Source organism: Cornus florida, unplaced genomic scaffold (assembly GCF_030987335.1).
Source record: "Cornus florida cultivar Cherokee Brave unplaced genomic scaffold, ASM3098733v1 CherokeeBrave_3.0.0_Hap2_Chr06, whole genome shotgun sequence".
Lineage (NCBI taxonomy): Eukaryota > Viridiplantae > Streptophyta > Magnoliopsida > Cornales > Cornaceae > Cornus > Cornus florida.
The window spans coordinates 15,900,856-15,907,134 of NW_026775576.1; the positions used below are offsets into that span (position 1 = coordinate 15,900,856).

Below are 6,279 nucleotides of genomic sequence, written 5' to 3' on the forward strand. Positions count from 1 at the left end.
ATTTGATCATGTAATAAGCATGGATTCGACATCTAAAGCATGGATATATGAAATCTAAGCCGAAAATCAATCATGGTGCCTTGCATCTTACCTCAACAAAGGAGAGAAGTGGAAATGATGCGAAGGAGATGAGATCCGAGGTGTAACAAAGAGATAGAGTGATTCGGGGTGAGCTTGATGTCGCCGGAGGTGGGAGAGGTGAGATTGGATACGGCGGCGATGAGGGTTAGGGTTTGTAGAGAGGGTGAGATCGATCTAAATGATCGCTCTTGAGAACCCTCGATTCTATTTTTTAAAAACATTCCCGACAAAGTTCGATCGATCGAACTTCAACTGAGATCGATTGAACTTTGATGAACTCTCTTCAAAGTATTTTTGGATTTTTGAAATTTTTGAAAATTGCAAAATTAAAATTAAAAATTGGAATTAAAATTAAAAATTGGAAAATAAAATAAAATAAAATATTTTTGGTTTTTTTTTTTAATTAAATTTAATTGAATAAACAATAATAATTAAAAACGAATTAAAATATTTTTGAATTTTTTGAAAACTTTTTTAAAAATAAAATAAAATAAATTGAAATGAAAATAAAATAAAAGTGAAAATATTTTTGGATTTTTGAAAATTTGAAAAGTCAAAACAAGGTCAAAATAATGAAATGAAGAACTGAGATCTATCGAAACAAGAGTTTGATCGATCAGACAGAGAGCAAAAATATGCAGGTTTTTTGGCTCAGAAAATTGGCTAAGTGTTGGAACTTGAAGATCGATCGAACTTGGAAGTTGGATCGATCGTAGGACTTTCATATCGATCTTGGAATGTTTCGATCGATTAGACAGAGAGGTGAAAGATGCAGGTTTTGTGCAGGCTCAAATTTTTTCTTAGTGTTGAATCATAAGATCGATCGAACTTAGAAGTTGGATCGATCGAAGGTCTCTTGATCGATCTAAGAGTTAGTTCGAACGATGGGACAGAGAGGTGATTTGGATGCAGGTTTCTGCAGGTCGAAAAAATTTTTAAGTGTTGGATGCAGAGTGGAGTTCGATCGATCGAACTCAGGTTTGAGATCGATCGAACTGTGCAGAATGCTCAATAATGACATGAAAGCTCATGCAATCCTCACCAAAGTTCCTTTCAATGCATATGAACCAAAAACAAGTATCTAGATTTCGCAAGAAATGAAATGAAAGATAGAAATGAGGGAGGAATAGGGTTTTGACACCCTACGAAATGTCTTTGCTAGTCTTTAATGTCTCTAGCAAGACATTGGGCTCTTTTAGCCCGGATTAAAGATCTTATAATGCATCCCCTCCTTGTTGGGGTGATAGATGCTTTGAACTCCACCTAACAAATGGCTCTTTGAAGAACTTATTGGATTAAGCTCAAAAGAAACCTTTGGTCCCTTGTCTATGCAATTACAACCTTTAGGCTTCCATGCCCTTTCAAAGCAAGAATTTCAAACAAGATTTTGAGAATGCAAGGTTGAAGATGATCCTTTAGAAGTTTTGGTCTTACACAAAAGCTCATTTCCTTGAAATTGAAGATCATGACATTTATCTACAACATTAACTTCTCCTTTATATTTGTCAAATGAATTGGGTATGGGATTAAAGATATTCAACTTCACCTTCATGTGGCCAAATGAGATCTTCATTATCCCCGTCCTACAATTGATGTTGGCATTAGCGGTTGCTAAGAAAGGACGGCCAAGGATAACGGGAATTTGGCTCTTAGGATTGGGGACCGGTTCCGTGTCTATGACAACGAAATCAACAGAGAAGAAGAATTTGTCAATTTTAATCAAAACATCCTTAATTATACCCTAGGCTTTTTAATGGATCAGTCGGTAAGTTGCAAAACTACCGACGTCGGTTTCAATTCACCTAGGCCCAATTTGACATAAACCGAGTATGGAAGAAGGTTAACACTTGCTCCTAAGTCAAGAAGTGCCCGATTAATGATATGATCACCAATAATGCATGATGTCGTGGGTGAACTGGGGTCCTTAAACTTTGGAAGAGTGTTATGTTGCAAAATTGAGCTTACTTGCTCGGTCAAAACCACTTTTCTTGGTGCTTGGTTCTTGTTCTTCCTCTTTTGGGTGCACAAGTATTTCAAGAATTTGGCATAAGTCGGAATTTGCTTGATTGCATCCAATAGTGGAAGATTAACTTTTACTTGCCTAAACATTTCCATAATTTCATTGGTTTTTGCCTTTTGCTTATCTTTTGAAATGGATCCTTTTAAGGCTTTCGGAAATGGAACTTTTGGTTCAAACAATGTTTCAAAATTTTCTTTTGAACTCTCTTCAACACAAGAAGTTTTCAAATCATTTTTCAACAAAACCTTTTCAACATCATTTTTCAAAATTTCTTTTTCAAACACATTTTTAAAGACTTTCTCATTCACAAGATCATGTATATGCAATGAAGGAGGAATGGGATGTGAAACGAGACGGGTGACAACTTGAGGTTGCACCGGTTTACTCTCTTCATTGGACATTCCAACTTGATTGTCCACAATCTTACCACTCCGCAAGGTAGTCACCCCATTAACATGTTCAATGGTGTGGCCTTCCGATGAGGAATGGGTTTCCACAACACATTGTTACTTAGGTGGGGCATTAATAGGCATCTTTCCCTTCTCTCTTGCATTGAGAGTGCTTGCTATTTGCTCTACTTGGGTTTCTAGCTAAGCAATAGATTGAGAGTGAGAATGAAGAAATTGAGTGTTAGCCTCTAAAGTGCCCAAAGCATTCAAAACTTTTTCTTCAAAGGCGGGACTTCTAGTATTACCTTAGGAATAAGATTGGTTGGGAAAATAAGAATTAGCAAATTGATTCCCTTGTGATTGATAAGTTCTATAACCTTGGGTTCCTTGGTTTTGAAGTGGAGGTGGAATGTACTTCCCTTGAAAACCGCCTTGGGAAGGATTTGAGCCCTCTCCTTGGTTTTTCCAAGAGAAATTTGGATGATTCCTCCAACTTGGATTATAATGAGTACCATAAGGATTGTTCCCTTGGTTCACAAAAGCCGCATTGACTTGTTCATTAGGTTCATTTTGGACTTGTCCGTGAGGACAATGAGAAGTAGAATGAAGAACACTAGAACAAGTCATACATGTTTCATTTGATGCATGATGAGAATGGTTAGTGAAGGAAGATATTTGGTTCGCCGAGTTTTGGTTAATTAAAAATTGATCAAACCTTTGAGATAAAGACTTCATTTCGACGGCTATTTCATTTGAATGGTCGACTTGATGTAAGCCAACACTCTTCCTACCTTGTGAATTTCTACCATTCTTGGATGATAGTGTTCTATGCAAAGAATTTTCACTCATGCTCTCATAAAGACGCTATACATCATCCTCATGCCTATCAATGTATGAGCCACCCATGGAAGCATCAACCATACCCTTATAGTTGTCCGATAAGCTCTCAAAGAAATATTGAACTAATTGCTATTTGGGCATGTCATGATGTGGACACTTCCTAAGCAATTCATTGAAGCGTTCCCATGCCTCTTGAAACATTTCTCCATCCCCATGTGAAAATTCTCGAATTGAGGTTCTCATGGCATTGGTCTTAGAAACTGGATAGTACTTCTTCAAGAACTCTTGTTCTATTTCTGCCCAAGAAGTGATTGAAAAAGGCCTAAGATTGTTAAACCAATACTTTGCGTTGTCTTTTAAGGTAAATGGAAAAAGTTTGAGTCTTAAAACCTCTTCCGGCGTGTCCGTATATTTTACGGTGGAGCATACTTCAAGAAACTCATCCAAATGCTTGTAAGGTTCTTCACTTGGAAGTCCATGATAGTTAGGAAGCATTTGAATGGTTTGTGGCTTAATTTCATAATGATGTGCTCTAAATGGAGGCAATTGGATACATGTAGGTGCATTATACTCATTAGGCACATAATGGTCTATTAAAGCAAGAGGTGGATTAGCTACTTGAGTTGCAACATGAACACCTTGGTTTTGAATTCCTTGATTGATGATAGGAGGTTGTGGAGCATACATTGGCCTTGGCATTCCATATGGAACTTGGCCTTGTTGTTGTCGTGGTTGGTGAATGAATGGCCTAGGCATGCCTAATGGTACTTGTATGCTCTCATTGTGTACATTGGGATGCAGGATACCTTGTTGGTCTATGTGACCAAGGTCCTGAACATGATTATCATTATGGTCATCCATTGATAGAATGGTTCTATTTGAACTTCCTCTTCCCCTAGGATTTCTAACGATAGATTCAAGATGCAAATCAAGAGGGACAAGAGTTGGTCTCAATGAACGACGTCCATGCATGCACAATGCAAAACACAACAAGCATAAAGAATGACAAAAACTATGCCTTCACAACAATGCATTTAGACTTCTTCCACAAACACTTAATTCATACTCCCATGCTTTAACAACAATAATGCAAAAATAATTAAAAACAAGCCTCCACGTGGGCCGACGATTTAACTAAGGGATTGAGTAAAGAAAGTCTCACAAAGGTCCTTTAGCACTTCAACTCCAAATTTATAGCTTAGCTTAGCAAATTTTTTAGAATTTTTAGCTTTCTTCCTTGCTTGCTTAGCTTGAACGCTCCTTTGCTTACTTCCTCTCCAACAATGCACCTAGTTAAGTAAGAACAACATAATAAGTAACCCAAAAGAAAAATAAAAATAAAGTAAAGACACGATCAAAAGAGTACTAATCCTAATCAATTCCACAAATCCGATGTTGCCAAATCGAATCAATCAAATCCCTGGCAACGGCGCCAAAAACTTGATGGTATCGACATCCTACCATTAGCTTAAGGGTGTGCATTAAGGCGAGGGCCAACAGTTTTACATTTATAGAAGCCACTACTACCTTTCACTATAAATATAGTTAGGGCGAGTAGGGATCGTCCCAAGGGATTTGTGAGGATCGAGCAATGTCGTGGAATTGTTATTAGGGCTAGTAGGTCGAGTGATCAAACAATTGGTTGGTTAGTTGATTAGAGAACAACTAAATTAAACTAAGTGATAACAAATAATGTAATTAAGAGTAAGTAAGAGAGAGAAATCTTGGGGTTTAGAGATCACCACCAAGCAATGCACTTCTATACCATTGACAAGTGATTAATGAGGGCAAATGGTGTGTTGCAATATTGGTGTGTGTGTGTGTTTGGTTGATTCAACAAGCAAGGATGACTAGTTAAGCATGTATTGTCTAAACATTATGTGAAAGGCACAATATATCTAAGCAATGAAGCATATATTGTCTAAACAACATGTGAAAGGCACAATAGATCAAAACAAGTCATTAATCCTTTCATTAAGCTCATAATCCAACTACAACACAAGGATAGAGACATATGCTACTTGCATTCAAAAGCTTGGATCATCAAACAACAAGCATAGATTGTCCTCCCATTTAACACTACACTACAACTACACTACATCTACACTACTAGCATGAAAATACACTAGGGGAGAGGCACAATCCATCAAGGAATAAGTATGAACCATCAAGAGAATCGCAAGAGCATTCCTTTAAGCACTATGTTTTGACAATCTCTAAATCTATAGCATCAATACACATAGACATGCATCAATAACACAAAATCTAGAGACAAGCACATGAACATCTATTCTAGCATACATAGACATATGGATAGAATTAAATGATCAATTAGAAGCATTAAACCACATAAATCATTGAATAAACAAGATCTATATATATCAAAGTGTCAAAACATCAATTACAACACTAATCCCTCAATAATACACAAGATTAAGGTATAGAAAGCATGCTTGGGGCTAACTCTAGCCCCAAAAGGATGTCTAGCCACTCATGGTGATGTTGTTCCAACCCTCAAGGGCTAACTCTATGGTTGAAATCTGCTCCTTGTTGATGAAGAACTCCAATGGTGTCTCTAGCCTCCTCCTCTATGCTTCCTCCAAGAGATTCAACCCTAGAATAGTCTATATGCTCAAAAGGTGCATCATATTCCTTTTATAAGTTGGTCAAGTGGCACACAAAATGAGCTGGGGTTATGCAAGGAATATTCTCTAGTGATTGGATAGAGGACGGATTGCACAAGCTGGAAATTTAACTTTTTTGCCCTAGAGGAAGTTCGATCGATTGAACCTTGGACTTGGATCGATCGAACTGGCTGAGATCTATCAAACTTAGGCTGGATCGATCCAACTGGCTGAGTTTTTTGGGAAAAGACAAATTTGAGATATTTTGAGATATATTTTTGGGAAAAGTGGTTAGTGGGTGGTACAGCTATGGATAAGATTAATC

At 37.3% G+C, this 6,279-nt stretch overlaps 1 pseudogene; it reads left to right on the top strand.

Annotated features, from left to right (window-relative positions):
• Positions 1–3,469: 3,469 nt before the first annotated feature.
• LOC132315347 (small nucleolar RNA R71) lies at positions 3,470–3,568 on the top strand (annotated as a pseudogene).
• The last annotated feature ends 2,711 nt before the right edge of the window (positions 3,569–6,279 follow it).